This window comes from Chrysochloris asiatica, unplaced genomic scaffold (genome assembly GCF_000296735.1).
Source record: "Chrysochloris asiatica unplaced genomic scaffold, ChrAsi1.0 scaffold00129, whole genome shotgun sequence".
In the NCBI taxonomy this organism is placed as follows: Eukaryota; Metazoa; Chordata; class Mammalia; order Afrosoricida; family Chrysochloridae; genus Chrysochloris; species Chrysochloris asiatica.
In genome coordinates, this window is record NW_006408647.1 from 2,391,177 (window position 1) to 2,408,994 (window position 17,818).

Below are 17,818 nucleotides of genomic sequence, written 5' to 3' on the forward strand. Positions count from 1 at the left end.
TGCTCCTTGGAAATCCTGTATGGAGTCTTGGTGTGATGCTGTTGGATAAGCACAAGGTCAGCTGTTCAAACTCATTAGGTGGTCTTTGGAAACCCTATACAGGGTCACTATGAGTCAGAACCAACTCTACAGCACTTAACAACAACATGGCTAGAAAAGACAGTAAATAGTTAACTGTATTGCAGCATTCTACTTTTAAATATTTCACGTAGTTTTACTTTTTCAAAATGCAAATTGGATTTACCTCCTTAAAGTTGAAGAATATGATATATAAATCATCGGTTTTAGAAATTGTCATTTATTGACAAGAGTTAACAGTTTGAGTTTTCTTTTTGCCAGGTGAAATTGTAGTTAACACATTGTTGCTGTTGTTATTAAGTGCAGGTGAGTTGTGACCTGGTAAGGGTTTCCAAGGCTGTAAATGTTTGTGGGAACAGAAAGTCTCATCTTCCTCCTTTGGAGTACTTGATGGGCTAGAACCTCCAATCTTGTTGTTTACAGTCCATTGTTTATCCTACAGAGCTGCCATGCTCCCTGTAGTAACGCAAAGTATTTGGAAATTACCAGGTGCTTAGGTATTCATTATATATAGAGAGCAATCTATTATAGGGAGTCCTGATGAAGCACTGTAAGATAATGAATGCACTGGAACACAAGGTTGGTTTTAATCACAAGGTTGGTGGTTCAAACTGACCGGCCTGTTTTCAGAATGCCTGTCCAGGGTTGCTAAGAGTTGTAACTGACTCAACAGCACTTAACAACAGCAACAACTAATACAAAGCTAGATTTTAATATTTGTTGTCTGTTTATTGGAGTACTGGTGTGGCGCCGTGGGTTAATATGCTGGACTGCAAAGTTGGTTTGATCCACAGGTTGGTGGTTCAAGTTCACCAACACTTCTCAGAAACCCTATATGCTATGGATCGGAACCTACTCGATGACACTTAACAACAACAAAAACATCTGTCTATTGATGATTGGTAGTTCAGAGTGAGAGTGCTGTCGGATGTATAGGAAGTGGCCTTTGAAAAAGCACACATTAATTCATGCAGCAATTTCTTATGCCATCTCCACAAAACACATTTTTTTAATGGAGATATTTTCTAAATAGTGATTTACTATGTTGTATTGCGGTGAGGCCTCATGTGGTGCTGTAGGATAAGCACTCAACTGCAAGATCAGTTAAAAGAACAAGGTTGGTGATTCAAACTCACCTGCCGCTCCACAAAAATCCTAGACAGGGCTGCTATGAGTTGGAATCGACTCAGTGGCACTTAAAACAGAAACAACATTGTGGCGAAGACTCCTGGCGCCATGCTGTAGGATCAGTACTGGACTTTGAACTACAAGGGCAGTATTTCAAACCCACCAATTGCTTCTCGGAAACCCTATTCAGGGTCGCTATGAGTCAAAATTGGCTCGATGGCACTTAAAAATTCTGGCGAGGCAGCGTCTATTCGGTTCCAACTCATCCCAACCCATATGTACAACAGAACAAAACTCTGTCTGGTCCCGCACCATTCTCAATGTTGCCTTACTATGTAACAAAGTAAAATAACGGTCTTAGAAAAATTCTTTAACAGGAAATAAATATATTTTCATACACCATATAGGGAAATAAATTTTACGTACTTGCTGAGTATATTGTTAGGCACTTTTTCCTTTATTACTTTCTTTAAAAAAATTAACTAGGAGGAAACTGATGAAGAAACTAAGGCTAATCTTGCACAGTCCCAGAGATGGAAAGTGGTCCAGTAAGAATTCAAACACAGATCCATTTGACCCCAAAATTTGTGTCTATCTCTAATAGTTGCTTTTTTCTGTCTCATCCTGGCCTTATTTTATTATACATAGATGTGGATAGATTGGTTCAACACTTTTTCAGAAAATTAGAAGCCCCAGATTACTCATTTTGGAAATGATTTTGGTGATATACTTGCCATTAATACCCTGAGCAGGGATCTGCTGGGCCGATTCCTTCTTCCTAGATGGCCTGTGTATCTTAGGTTTCTCACCTTATGTAGTTGTTGTTGTTAAGTGCCATCAATTTGGTTCTGACCCAAGGGTTGGGAAAAGAGGTATCTGGAAACAATCATTGCTTTGGCCCCAAGCAGTTGGCTGGGATTGGGTTTCCCTCTTTATTTCTGCCATCATATTTGCTAGAAGCTGGTTTGCTCTGTTTTTCATTCTCTGTCTCTTTCCTATACCATATCTGCTTGGTCTAGTCCTCATATAAGACTATTTCTCCCTACCTGAAACACTTTAATTCCTCTACCATATCCCTAGAACCTCTTGCTGAGTACCAAGCCTTCTCAGAGTCTGACAATAGTTCTAACACAGTTCTGTGAGCTTGTGCCCACAATGAGAGTGCAAACCACACCAGAAGGTAAAAGGTGGCTGCCTGGTGATAAGAGAAAAGGTTTGAATCTCAATGGGTTCTGGTATCTAAAATGAGACAATTTAAAATGCTAGAATTTCCATCAGTACTTACGTATTTCTTGGCAGATATCTTCATAGTGATTGCAGTTGTTCTATTTGGAATTAGTTCAAGTCTTGAAAGTAACAAGAATCTGTTTGAAGATTTCACTACGATTTGTATTTATTAGTTATGGTGACTCCTGAGCAAAGAAGCATTAACTGCATCCATCCCAGCATATTCTTTTAAAATTGAGATCCTTTCTACAGCCTGGATACCTGTGTACATTTGGGAAGAAGAGTGTCATGGTTGACTACTATGGGAGAACCTCATGAGTTATCTGTATTCTGATGGGATCATTAGTTCGCCAATCGTTATTCACTTTCTGTTAGGAAATACAAATATAAAATGTTATTGTTCATCATAAAAATACTGGGAATGGACATAAGCACATGTGACTTTAGTGTCAGTATAGTATTGCTATTGTTGTTAAGTGCTGTTGAGTCCGTTCTGACTTATAACCACGCTGCATAGGGTTTCTGAGGCATTAAATCTTTGCTTTATCTTTGTTCTGCCTAGTGGTTGGTGGGCTTGAACCACCGACCTTGTGGTTTGCAGTTCAGTGTTTATCGTATTGTATGAATATATTGTAAACGTTATGCCAAGTTTATTGATTTATAGTAGAAGATAGTTTTTCCAGTGTTTAAAATATTCACAACTACACTATATGGCTTGCCATTTCTTGAAAGTATTCCTACAAAAGGATTATTCACTGAGATGGAACCAAAATGCAAGGCATTATATAGTTTTGTGGGTTATTTCAGCTGAAAATAGAAATTGATGAATTGTGCATCTCTAGTATCCAGATTCCCATGTATGAGAGATTCAGTGTTTTTGCTTTGAAATTACTGTATTGTATGTTGGCTTAAATTTTTCTCAAGACCACCACTCTTAACGTTATGGAGTCTAATTAAAGTGGTTGAATCCCAACTTACTTTATGGTATTTTTGTTTCTTGGCTCTTGTTTTTTTGCTGCTGTTGTTTTTTCCAAAGAGCAATCCTGAATCTGAAAAATTTAAGAATTTAAGGAATATTACAACTGTACTTGGGAAACAATTTGTAAAATTACAAATTACTCCAAAGTATAGAAAATGAGAAGAACTTCAATCTAGAAAACGTTTAGAGAAGCAGTAACCATTAGTCATACACCACTATGAATCTATAGATGTCCTGTCCTGAATCTAGCCTCTGCAAGTATTTTGTGAAAATGGTTTTACTTATCTTTCCAGAATAAGGATGGCTTGTATAAAAACATTTTTTTTCTGAGAGCAACTGTGGTTCTGCTCCCCTCCTCATCCTCCCTGTCAGTGCAGATTAACCCATTACTGCGAGCTCAGCCCAAATGACTCTTATTTTTCAGGTCTGTTAGTACAATCCAAAATGGAGCTCAGTCTGTACCCTGGGCCAAGCACTTAGACATTTGGGACTCTTCCACAGTCCTTCCTTTTGATTAAGAATTTTTACTGAAATTTGCTAATGAGAAGCTTTGGTAGCATAGTGGATATGAGTTGGGCCACGAATCTCAAGGTCTGCAGTTAGAAACTATCAGAAGGGCTGTGCATGACGTATGGTATTAGGCAAATCTGCTGCACAAGACCTTTTTAAAGAGCAAAATGTGAGCTTGAGGACTAAGGTACGCCTAAACCAAGCCATGGTATTTTCAATAACCTAATGTGCATGTGAAAGTTGGACAGTGAATAAGGAAGATCATAGAAGAATTGATGCATTTGAGTTATGGTGTTGGAGGAGAATATTGAAAGTACCATGGACTACCAAAAGAACTAACAGATCTGTGTTGGAAGCAGTGCAGGCAGAGTGCTACTTGGCGGCCAGGATGTCCAGACTTCGTCTCTCATACTTTGACATATAATCAAGAGGGACCAGTCACTGGTAAGGTGGGACGTCAGAGAAAAAAAGGAAGACCCCCAGCAAAATGGATTGGCAAAGTGACAGCATCAATGGGCTCAAGCATGGCAACAACTGTGAGGTTGGCCTAGGACCAGGCAGTGTTTCCTTCTGTTGTGCATAGGGTTACTATGAGTTGGTACCAATGATAAGTCGGTACCAATGATAAATCGGTACTTATGAGACTGTTGTAATTATAAGGCCGTCAATTTATTTGCCTTGAAGATTGTTAATTCATAGACAGATTGATATAAATCTGGTACTCTGGGCTAGCAAACTTCAATGTTGTGTGCCATCGAGTTCTGAATCATAGAGACTCTGTATAGTATTTCCAAAGCTATAAAACTTTATGTAAACAGGAAGCTTCATCTTTCTTCTGTAGAGTAGCTGGTGGATTCAAACTGCTGACCTTGTGGTTAGCAGCCCAACATGTAACCAATGACACCACCAGGGCTCTTGAGTAAGGTTCAATAAAGATTTTAATTTTTTTGGTAATCTTACAAGGGTCCTTGCACTATTCTGGATCATCCTTAACAATACTACATGATTCTGTGCGAGTCTGAAAAACAAAGGATATACCAGTATCCTTAGGGTTTCTCTGGTACCTTTCCTGGAGCTTGTAGGATGAAGTTTAAAAGGTGTTTCAAGAATGAACTAAATATTCTCAGTAATTTCTTTTGTCAAAACAGGGAGTTCAGAAGGCTGAACTTGTCAGAAGAATAAAGACTATAGCGAGAAACTGTCAATGGAGGGGCAGATACGAAAGCTGCCGGATTCTGACATTGTAGTTTCCTATTCAGTTAATTTACAAACGGTATTTTTAGAGACACAATTTTAGTTTCATTACATCTTTTAGAAATTTCAGGATACCAATGAAAATGGTGTCCCATTGGCCCTGTTTGATTTGAGAGCCTTTTTGAAATGTATTATGCAGAGAACTTGAGTTGGGTAACTCAAAAGAAATTTCACAGTAGCTACATATTTTTCAGACTGTCCTTGGTAGTTAAAGTAGTATGCCACCACTTTTACAATTCTCAGACTCAGCAAATCCTGAACATGGGTTTGCCTTGTGGCTATTGTTGTTAAGTGACATCAAGGTGTCTCAAATAACAGCAACCCTGTATAGGGTTCTGAAGAGCAGCTGCTGGTTTAAACTGACAATTTTGTGGTTTGCAGTCCAATGCTTTTCCTATATATAAATGCACCAGGACTTTGCTGTTGTTGTTGTTAAGTACTGTCATACCAGGAGTCCAGGACTTTGCTAGTAGAGACATATTTTCACAAGAACAAAATGAAACTGAATTCTTCAGTAAGTCTTAAAGAGCTTCAACACAAAGGAGAGTAGAGATAGATGTTCAAGAAGTTACTTGCATGTCAGCATCTCCCCAAATTTTCATAGCCTCAGAAGACCCAAGTGACCCAGCTTGGACCAAAAGCCTAAAACCCTTGATTCCTCAGGGATCATTTCAGAAGATGTTGCACTTTTGTATCTCATGATTCTGACACCAGAATTTTAAAGTCTCAGAAAAATTTCAGCCAACATATTATTGAATGCTGCGGTTGTAAAATTACAAATTGCCCCCAAATTTGGAAAACAAAAGAAGGACTTTTACATAGAAGAGGTAAACATTAGTCATATACCAGTTAAGCAATAGACATCCTCTCCTGAAACTAGCCTGTAGAAGCATTTTGTACAAATGGTTTATTTATCTTCCCAGCATAGGCACAGTTTATGTAAAAATATTCTTTCTGTTTCCTCTCCTCCTGATCCTCCCCATCAGTGTAGAGTAACCGATTACTGCAAACTTAGCTCAAATGCCTATTATTTTTAGATCTGTTAATATAATACAAAATGGAATTCAGTCTATTAGACAGACAGTTCTCATATGCCAAGCACCTGACTTTTAGGGACTCTTCCAGATTTTCTTGCTAAACTTTCTAAACCACTGTTGTTCATATTTTAATGTGCATTGAAGCTGTCTGGAGATCCCGTGTGCTTTGTCAATTCAGTGACCCTGTATAGGGTTTCCAAGGAGCAGTTGGTGGGTTTGAACCAACAATCTTATGGTTAGCAGTCCAGTGCATATTCTGTAGTGCCACACTAGGACTCCTGCTTTTTCAGTAGGGTCAGTAGTATTCTTAGATGATGCTAATCATAATGCTTTTGATTATCACCAATTTATTTGTAATCCATTTCTTAAAATGGGTTATTTTCTATGCAAACTATACGTTTTTCTTCTGAACCTGTTTCACCATTTCCTTTATAAATATAAAAGCTGAAATGACACCATAAGCTTTTCTGATCTTATCCTCAGATGTAGGAGTGCCATTAAAAAGTAATTGAACTAACGAAATAATTCGCAGACCTGTTATAAACTATCGAAAGTCTTCAAAGGAGCCATTGAACATTTGTAAAGTGAGAAACAACCAGCATTGAAATCTACTTTGATGATAATCTTAATTCTACTTACTGGAGGTGATGTTGATGAGTTCTACCATTTCTAAGCATGTCAAATGAGAGTGTTTTTGTGTTTTAATGATGAATCCTTTTCAAATCCTAGGAATAGGAATGTGATGTCCCTCACAATTTTGTTTGAAATTATAAAACAAGAACATGGTGGCATATATTATGTCATATGCTATTGTTTTGATAGGCTCATAAATGAATAACTTTAGTTGGTGGATACAAGAATATATGAAACGTTGCTATTAGAAAATAAAAGGGATAGGTGTAAGAAATAATCAACAAGTCATATCAATAGTTGTAGAAGAGTTACTGTTGTTATAATTAATAATGTCTTCAAAAATAAACTATAGTTTAAAGTAAAGTGACTTTTAAGAGTTGGTACGATTGAGGATAACTGGAAAACATAAAGACGTAGCAACAAAGCTGTTAGCCAAGGGATACTAAAGGCTATGAGAAGGAATTAACTCCACGTCAGTAATTATGCCATTTACCTGTTCAGTATTAGTGAGGAAATGTCATAATCTACTCTGAGGAGAAAGAATGTATTTGATCAAGAGACTGAAACTTCATTCTTACTACTGGTGACTTGAACTTCTTGGTTATTGCATTAATCGACTCATCTAAGTGTTTATCCTAAAGTTCCTTAGACAGACTAAATGAGTACATTGATTGTATCCATAGCAGGAATTCTTTAGGAATGTAAGCTCCAGGAATGTTTGTAAATTCTTGTTAGAATAGAATCAACATTAACCCTGTTAGTCCTGTTAAACAGGACAGGCAAATCCCTGTAACCTCAAGATGTTACTAACAGTGAGTGAAGGCCAGGATGTTAGGAATGAAAATCCTGGGAGCTTTCCAAGAAGCAGATGCCATTTGGCAGAACTGCAACTCCAAGGCGGGCTTGGCAGTCAGACTACTGACCACCTAGATGTGTGTGTTCTTGAGAAGAATAGGAATGTCAGTCGTTTGTGGCTGACTTGGTAGACTTTCTCTCACCCTGAGAGTGGTGTTGTTAAGTGCTTGCAAGTCGACTCCGACCCATAGCGCCCTCTATAGGGTTTCTGAGGAGCAGCTGGTGAGCTTGAACCACTGAACATGCAGTTCAAACAGCTTGGCAGTCTGGTGCATTAACTCACAGCACCACACCAGTACTCCTCCCTAAGAGTTGAATTTACTAAATAATTTGCTTAACAAAGGACTTTACCTCCCTTTTCTAACCTGGAGTTAAAATTAGAAAAGTTGTTGTTGTCCTTAAGTGCTGTGTGTTCCTTTCTGACTCATAGTGACCCTTTATAGGGTTTTTAAGAGACAGCTAGTGGGCTAGAACTGCCAGCCTTGTGGTTTGCAGTCCAGTGCTGATCCTACAGTGCCATACCTTAAAAATATATAAAAATGACTTTCAAACAATTCATGGAAATATGGTATTAAAAGATAATGGACTTTTCCCACGAACTTTTTGAAGTCCTGTCATATGTGGAAATGAAAACCAGTTCTCATTTTGAAAAAAATGGGGAGTTTGAAGTCCCCATTTTTTACTGTTAAATAGAGGTCTAGTATATGGTAAGATGTGGGCTACAGCATTGGTGCCTACAATTTTCAAAGCTGAGTCACTGAACCTCCAAGCCTGTATTCCTTCATCTGTAAAACTGGTCTAACAACCTGGGTTGTTGTGTTATTTATAATATGGTTAATTAATTGAAAGCACCTTGAATAGTGATGACTAAGTTTTTTAAAACTACAATATTCCTGGAGCATAGTTATTGAGCTCACACTCACAGTTTAAAGTCTGTGCAAACAACAGTTCATTGCTTTGCTGGGTATGAAGTTCTCCAGAATTGTGAGACAATATTCAGGAGTTCTGGTGTGGTGCTGTGGGTTAATGCACCAGACTGCAAAGCCATTTGAACTGCAAGGTCAGCAGTTCAAGCTCACCAGCTGCTCCTCGGAAACCGTATACAGGGTTGCTATGGGTCGGACTGACTCAATGGCACTTAACGACAACATTCAGGAGTGAGCTACTGCCCAAGTCAATGAGTATAGACAGCACTGTAGCACCTTATTTCAAACCTTTGAGAAGTGCATTCTCTACTTACCAGAGCAGAAATCATATGCAGAAATGTGATAATAACTTTGTGTGAAGGAAAAAGGGAAAAGCAAAACAGAAAAGCAACTGTTAGTAGTGAAACAGTAATCCCGATTTAAAGAATCAGGAAATAACCCTTTCTATTTCTAAGAGAGACTAGCTACTGATTTCAGAACAGATTATTTCATGATATCTCAGTGAAAGAGGAGGCATCTCCCCAAAGAGGAGGAAATTTGATAAGCAAAGTACTCCTGTAATCATGTCACATTTCCTTATTCGTTGTGAGACTGCCATCTCCACAGTCTGGTAGACTTTGAAACACAAAGGTGTTGGGTGTTTGAGACCAACATCATGTCTGGAAACAGATCAACGTACCACCAATAATAAATGATGGGTTATAAGTTCCATCATGGCTTATAACTACTATTGTCCCTTGTGGCCAGAGCTCCTGCTGCTGTTTGAGCTACTGGGGAGTGTACACAGGTAGTAGGATATGTAAAACATTTACACATGTTGTTCAGAAGTGCAGAAAAGCAGGACCAACATATAGAAAAATGGGGAGTAGGGGAATGAAGGTATTAAAGAGAGAGTGCAAATGATCTACGTTAGTCATCAGATTTGAATGAGACTATGCTTTCTCACATGAACTGAATTTCTTTCTGTTGTTGTTTTTTTTTTTAATTTAATGCTAAATCACTACAAGATTCTTTCATACTAATAGAATACTAATATTATACTGGTAAAATTCAACTACTTCTTCCTGTATAATTTACTTTGGTCTTTAAGAAGAACCATCCCATCACTTAAACTAAAACAAACCCAGTTTCTGCTGAACAGATTCCTACCTTATATGTGAAAGATAGTTTTCAAAGCTGTGACTTTTCAGAATCAGATCACCTAAGCTTTCTTCTGAAACACCTTTGAATGAGTTCAAACCACCAACTTTTTGGTTAGTAGTCAAGCACCTAACCGGATCGTACCACCTGGGGTACACATGGGACAGTGAATAAGGAAGACCGTAGAAGAATTGATGCCTTTGAGTTATGGTGTTGGTGGAGAATATTGAAAGTGTCATGGGCTGCCAAAAGAACCAATAGATCCATTTTGGAAGAAGTGCAGCCAGAGTGCTCCTTAAAGGCCAAGATGGCCAAACATCGTCTCTCACTCATACTTTGGACATATTGTCAGGAGGGACCAGTCACTGGAGAAGGACATCATGTTGGGTAAGGTGGAGGATCAGAGAAAAAGAGGAAAACCCCCAACGAGATGGATTGGCCAAGTGGCAGCATTGATGGACTCAAACATGGCAACAGTAGTGAGGTTGGTCCAGGGTCAGGCAGTGTTTCGCTCTGCTGTGCATAAGGTCACTATGAGTTGGTACCTACTCGATGATAGCTAACAACAACAACAACAGCAACAGCAACAACCTGGGGACTCATGGGTCATCTACAGTATTTCCCTCAGCTCTTCCAGGCCCCTAGGCCCCTAGAAGTTCTGAAACCTCCATTCTGAGGTTGAACTGTTATGTTTATGTGTCGTTTAGATGGGCAACTTTTAAAAAATACCAGTGTCCCAGACCTTAACTCAGACAAATCACATTCTCTAGAAGATAGACTTCATACCCTGTATTATTTTAAATCTTCCTGGGTAATTCTAAGGGTCCCCTGGGTGGTACAAATGTTAAATTTTAGACTTCTAACCCAAAGATTGGACTCCTGGTATGGCAATGTAGTAACAGCACTGGACTGTGAACCACAAGGGCAGAGTTCAAACCCACCAGCTGCTCCTCAGAAACCCTATACGGGGTCTCTATGAGTCAGAATCGACTTGACAGCACTTAAAAACAAGAACCCAAAATGGCAGTTAAAACACACAAGAGGTGCCTTTTGGAGAAAAGTCATATCCTTAAAAACTCTATGGAGCAGTTCTGCTTTACACACATGGGATCCTTAGGAGTAAGAATCAACTCTGGCAACAAACAACAGAAGACTCTAATGTGCTTAGAACCGTGCACTTTAACAATTAAAATGTAAAACCTGTAAAAAATTTAATGAGCGAGTGAGAAATTTTAGTGTTGGAGGTGGGACTTAAAATGCAAATGCCTTAACAGTCTGTATATTGGAGACAAGCAAACTTAGTTTAATTTAACACTTTGTTTAGTCTAAATTGTAAGCTTTTCAGTAATCTACAAAAAACATATATATAATCCAAGGCTTTGCATTCTTCACAGGACAAGATGGGGCTAACTATGGTTTCACATTTTCAATAAGCATTTGTTAAATGTCTCTTTTCATATTGTCTGTTAGGATCATAACCAAAGAGGTCATCAAAGAAGCGTTAGAACACCAGAATAGTCTTTCTGAAATACGTTTCCTGTGATTACTTGCAATTTTATGGTGCCAAAGGGATGATCATTGTGAGTAATGAAAGGATATGCATAATATTATTTAAATTGTATTAAATTTTAGATACCTCTTGAGAACTTTAACGTTTTCATGAGAATTTATTGCCCTTGGTTGTAATGAACAAGTGGTCATTGAAGACACTTGGGTAATAAATAGATGTACTCTGTATTACTCAAACTTTATCAAAACTTTGAGTATCTATTGTGAATTCAATATTTCCTAAAAATTTATCTCTTGGTTGTAGTTAAGATGTACTCAAAACTGAAGGCAGGAAACCATCCAAAATTAAAACAAAATTAGAGTCTCATGGTCAATATTTATTCGTTTTAGCAGAATAGTAGTAGAGTTTGATAGGGATTTGATACTTGGGTGCACAAAAAACTTAAGAAGTGAGGAGCAGTAAACAGACCGATCATTGCAATTACAGGAATCCAAAGAAGGGTGGACTGCACAGGTTTTCTTCTGGAAAGAAAAGGAGGAAGGAAAAAAAAGACAGACTCAACATTCCCACCTTTTTGTGAAACACAAAGTTATGTGTAGGGCTTAGAAAGATGTTAGTCATGCTGCCCGTCTCCAAAACTTGATGGGGAACTGAGACCTGTAGAAGTCAGCAGTGAGGGCATTGTTGGTGGTTCAGCGAATGTCATCTTCCAGTCTGGAGTCCTGGTGTGGAGCTGTAGGATAAGCACTGCGCAGCTAACCACAAGGTCAGTAGTCCAAATCCACCAGCCTATGCAGGGTCTCCATGAGTTGGAACCAACTTGATGGCACTTAGCAACCACAATATGCCAGCTCACCTCAGGTGTAGCCACTACTGATCTGTCAATAGAAGTTCGCTTGTTGTTTTGATGCCAAACAGGCCAAGAGGGACTAGAAAGAACTAGAAAGATCTACTTCCTAAACCAACCAATGAAAACCCTATGGATCACAATGGTTTGATGTGCAATGGATCATGGGGATGACACAAACCAGGTAGTCTTTAATGCATGGGGTTACCTTGAGTCAGCAGCCAATTCCACAGTAGCTAACAACAACAAAAAGCCAGCAGCAACCTAAGAAGTCAGTCCCAGCAAAAGCAACCCCAGGATTAGGGAAGTCACTCAGGGTTCGATTACCCAGTAAGCATGAATTTACTTCTGCTTATATACTAATCTGTAGTGAACAGTTTCTCTACATCTTTGTGGTAAAAAACACGTGAAAGTATTCACTACAGTTGTTAGTAAGTAAGCACAAGTAAGCCTTGCTTACAGGGTACTATGCCCCAGTCAGGGATTATAAATTTGAAAAAAGAATCGATTCTATAGGAAGATTCGCTGCAGTTGGGAGACATATTCCAACCATACTTAGAAAATGTGACATTGTTCACCAAGTAAGCCTGTGCTTACCTTGCTTACTGGGTCACCAAACACTGTCACTATTACTGTGCTAGTGATGTGCTAGGAGTTGTAAGGAACGCTGCCAAGCCTTACAATTTACAAATAGGGGCACATGACCAGACCATTAGCATAAGGGCAAAGTATTTTCCAGGGAAGGAGAGGGCAAAGGTATATCAAACACTTAAAACTGAACACAGTACACAGTCATGCACTACATAGAATCCATTCAGGCAATGTCTGACTACATATATGTCCATGGTCTCATAAAGTTATGATTGTTGTTGTTAAGTGCCATTGAGTCAGTTCCAACTCATAGAGTCCCTTTATAGGGTTCTGAGCTGGTGGGTTTGGACCACCAACTTTGTGTCTCAAACTGGATAGACTTCAGAAATTCCAGTCAGAATGGGACATAATGGTAACACATGTATCTCACGTCTCTTGTGTACAAAGTGATTGTGCAACCCGGTAATGGTATAGTCTATAAGTTGTTGTTAAGTGCCGTCGAGTCGGGTCCAATCCATAGTGACCCCATATAGGGTTCTGAGGAGCGGCTGGTGTGTCTGAACCACCAACCTTGCGGTTCAAACTGACCTTGCGATCCTGCACATTATCCTGCAGCACTACACAAGGATTCCATATAGTCCTTAAGAAGGTGCTTTAAAAATTCATATAAAAATTACAATTTTTTTTATTGTTTTTTTTTTTTTTTCACCGCAACCTTTTGAAGCCCCCTTGTGTGTCTTGATAGTCATAATAAGTACCCATGTTCCTGGTTTATGTATGTATTGTACTGTACTCTCTGTTGTTATTTTTAAGTGGGTTTTACATAATTACAAATAAGAAATATACTACATAACAGTATGGTTTGACGTGCAGGTAGCAGCAGCATCCAATCTTGTGTATTATGCATCTTTAGAGTGTGTGGCATTATCTCTCTCTGTTTAATTTTCTTTTGAAAATATCACAGTGAAGTGCACCATGAATCCCAAATGCAGCAAAACCAGAGCTAGTGATAGCAGCAATGAGAAGCAAAGGAGAACAATTGAGTTGGAAATGACGCAAAAGGTTATTAAATAACATAAAGGTACAAAATCATAGAGTTTTATTGGTAAGCAGTTTCTGGTGTGGCACTTCAGGTTAATGCACTAGACTGCAAAGTCAGCTTGAACCACAAGGTTGGTAGTTCAAGTTCACCAGTCACTCCTCAGAAACCCTATACAGGGTCTCTATGGGTCAGAACTGACTTGAAGTCACTCAACAATCACAACACAATATTCAAATCACATAATGCCCTATTTCACAAAACATTTCATGAACAATGCATGACTGCACCCAGATGGTGAGTTTTGAGATTCTTTGGCATGGCAATTCAGTAATGGTAGAGATTGTTTCAGTTATGGTACGGATTATTAAACTGCAAAGTAAAAGGTTTGTCTGAAATTTACATGGGAATGTGTGAAGTTTAGTACTTGAAAAAAAGCCTTTGGCAAACCAAGTTCATTTTGCTTAAAAATGATAGGTCAAAATACTGTGTTGGTTGAAAGAGTGGGGTCCATTAACCATTCTCTGCTTCAAAATCATTTCCAAAATTAGGTGGACAACAGACACATAGAAGAAGAAATCCAGGGCTAGGAAAGATTGAGGAAAGATTTTTATTTATGGTCATTCTTTAAAATTGTATCTGAAAATAAAAAAATCTGTGTTGTTTTTATTAAATGCCATTGAGTCAGTTCCAATTCATATAGACCCTAGAGACCCTGTATAGGGTTTCCAAGGAGCAGCTGTTAAGTTTGAACTACCAACCTTTCGGTGAAAACTGACCTTTTTTTCTAGGATTTATCCTATAGCATCACACCAGGACTCATTTCTCTATAAATGGATCTGTACGTCGAAAAAAAAATCTATAGCAGGCAAAAATACAGCAGAAATAAAATAGATTCTAAAAGGGAATGCGCTTTACTGAGGTTGCACTAACTATCTACCACGTCTGTCTCTGAAAAGTAAAATATTGACAAACCAGAGCTCCAAGTGAATAAAAGTCTGTTGAACTCTCAAATAAAAATGGTTTGGGCTCAGTTCCAGAGAACATTGTTGGATTTAATTTTTTTCCGCTCCTTAAATTTTACCAGCCATAATGTTTCTTAAGATCAGTCTTTCGTAAAAGAAATGTTTTCCTTCATTTTATTTATTTTCTTAATTTAAAAAGTTATACATCCACAAGAAAAGTCATCCATGAACTTTTTCTTTTTTTCTTAAAATTTTCAAGTCACAAATGAAATAGTCCCACCTTCCAGTCCTGAGAGATAATGATCTTAATATTCCTCTGAACCATTTTTTTCCCCTGTGATATCTGAGTCTTCCATTCTTATCCTTGGAGTTTTGGTGTGGTGCTGTGGGTTAATTCTCTGGACTACAACGTCAACTTGAATCACATGGTCGGTGGTTTAAGCTCACCAGCCCCTCCTCAGAAACCCTATACAGGGTCGCTGTTAGTCGGAACCATGACAACAACAATAAATTCTTATCCTTGGGTAAATGTATACCTGTTATTGTTAGGTTCCATCGAGTCAGATCCGACTCATAGTGACCCATGTACATACAACAGAACAAAACACTACCTGGTCCTAATCCATCCTCACAAGACTGTTGCATTTGAGGCCACTGTTGTAGCCACTGTGTCAGTCTATCCCATTGAGGGTCTAGAATTCTATATAATAATTGAAATAATGCAAACCTCTATCAAAATATGGAGCAGTATGTCTTTGGCTTATTACATAGCTTACTGGTATTAGGAAGTCTGGTAGCGTAGTGGATTACAAGTTGAGCTGCTAGCCACAGCTCAGCAGTGCAAATCTAACAGCTGTTCTGCAGGAGAAAGATGAGGTTTTCTGCTCCTGTCAAGGTTTCCAGCCTTAGACAAGATCACTATGAGTCAGAACCAACTCCACGGCATGTAACTACAACCACCACCACCGCTGATATTATGTTTTTAGTTTTTTATGCTGAATCTGTGGGTTCCTGGTGTGGCGCTGTGGGTTAGTGTGCTGGACTGCAAGGCTGGTTTGAACTGCAAGGTTGATGGTTCAAGCTCACCAACCACTCCTTAGAAACCCTATACAGGGTCACTTTGAGTCGGAACCAACTCGACTACACTTAACAACAATAACAACACTGTTGAATCTGTAATAGTTTTTGTCTTACATCAAAAATCTTTGTCTTACATCAAAAATTACCAAGTCATGGCTAATTCAAGGAACACATATATGGAAGTTTCTGATACCTACCTCTTTGTCTTCTCCACAGTGACTGTTTCTCAGCTCCTTACAAATACCAAATTCTAAATCAGATTTCTCCATTTCCTGTTCCTTTTCCTTGTGATGTTTTTCTTTTCATTGTTTTCAAGATGGACTCTCATTTACGAAATCTTAGCTTATACTTCACACCCTGAGGGAGACATTTATATCCTTTTTTCTAAAAGAACTTTGTTGTTATGTACCGTGGAGTCGGTTCCGACTCAGAGCGATCCTGTACAGGGTTTCCGAGGCTGTAAATCTTTATGGGAGCAGAAAGCCTCATCTTTCTCCCATGGAACAGCTGGTAGTTTTGAACTGCTGACTTTGTGGTTCGAAGCCCGATTCGTAATCACTACGCTATCTCTCCCAATACCCTGTTTATTTCTCCTTCAAAACCCATCATGTTGCTATTAAGTGCAGTCAAGTTTGTTCTGACTCATAGCAACCCTATGCACAACAGAACAACCCTATGCACTGCCCAGTCGTGTACCAACCTCACAACTGTCATGCTTGAGCCCATTGCTGCTGCCAGTGGGCCAATCCATCTCATTGGGGATCTTCCTCTTTCTCGCTGACCCTCCACTTTAAAGAACATAATGTCCTTCCAGGGATTGGTCTTCCTGATGATATGTCCAAAGTATGACAGATGAAATCTTGTCATCCTTGCTAAATAAGGAGTATTTTGACTGTGCTTTTTCCAACATAAATTTGTTTGTTCATCTAGCAGTCCATGGTACTTTCAATATTCTCCAACTTTATAACTCAGATGCATCAATTCTGTCCTTATACATTGTCCAGCATACTGTCATGCATATGAGACAATTGAAAATTCCAAGGTTTGGATCAGATGCACCTTATCAAATGCAGTCTTCAAATTGATATCTTTGCTCTTGAACATTTTAAAGAGGTCTTGTGCATCAGATTTGCCCAATGCAATACATTACTTGATTTCTGGACTGCTGCTCCCATGAGTGTTGATAGTAGATCCAAACAAAATGCAGTCTTTGACAACAATCTTTTCTCCATTTATTATGATGTTATTTATTGGCCCAGTGAGGATTTTTGTTTTCTTTTCATTGAGGTGCAATGCATACTGAAGGATGTGTTCTTTGATTTTCATCATTAAGTGTTTTAAGTCCTCTTCACTTTCAGCAATAAAGGATGTATCTTCTGCATACAGCAGGTTGTTAATGAGTCTTCCTCCAATCCTGATGTTCTTCTTCATATAATCCAACTTCTCTGATTACTTGTTTAGAATACAGATTGACTAAGTATGGGGAAACAATACAACCTTGGCGCACACCTTTCCTGATTTAAAATCATTCTCATTCACATCATAGTTAACTTTTATCTGTTTGATGGTTAATCCCCATCTGTCCAAGTAGCCCTGGTGGTGCAGTGGCTAAAGAGCTTGACTGCTGAATGAAAGGTCATTAGTTTGAATCCATAGACACTTCATGGGAGAAAGATGAGGCAATTGACTTCTATAAAGGTTGTTGTTAAGTGCCGTTGAGTCCGTTCCAACTCACAGCAACTCTGTATAAAGGTTTCTGAGGAGCAGCTTGTTGTTGTTGTCAGGTGCCATCGAGTCGGAACCGACTCATAGCGACTCCATGCACAGCAGAACGAAACAATGTTCGATCCTGGGCCAACCTCACCACCGCTGCCACCCCCGAGTCCATCAATGATGCCACCTGGCCGATCCATCTCGTTGGAGGTCTTCCTCTTTTTCTCTGACCCTCCACCCTACCCAGCATGACATCCTTCTCCAACGATTGTTTCCTCCGGACTACATGTCCAAAGTAGGAGAGAC

The 17,818-nt window shown here is 38.9% G+C and overlaps 1 protein-coding gene across 1 annotated transcript in view; it reads left to right on the plus strand.

The window, feature by feature from the left end:
- ELOVL6 (ELOVL fatty acid elongase 6) overlaps positions 1-17,818 on the plus strand; it is a 182,077-nt gene that overhangs the window by 45,558 nt on the left and 118,701 nt on the right. The gene's annotated exons all lie outside the window — the stretch shown is intronic.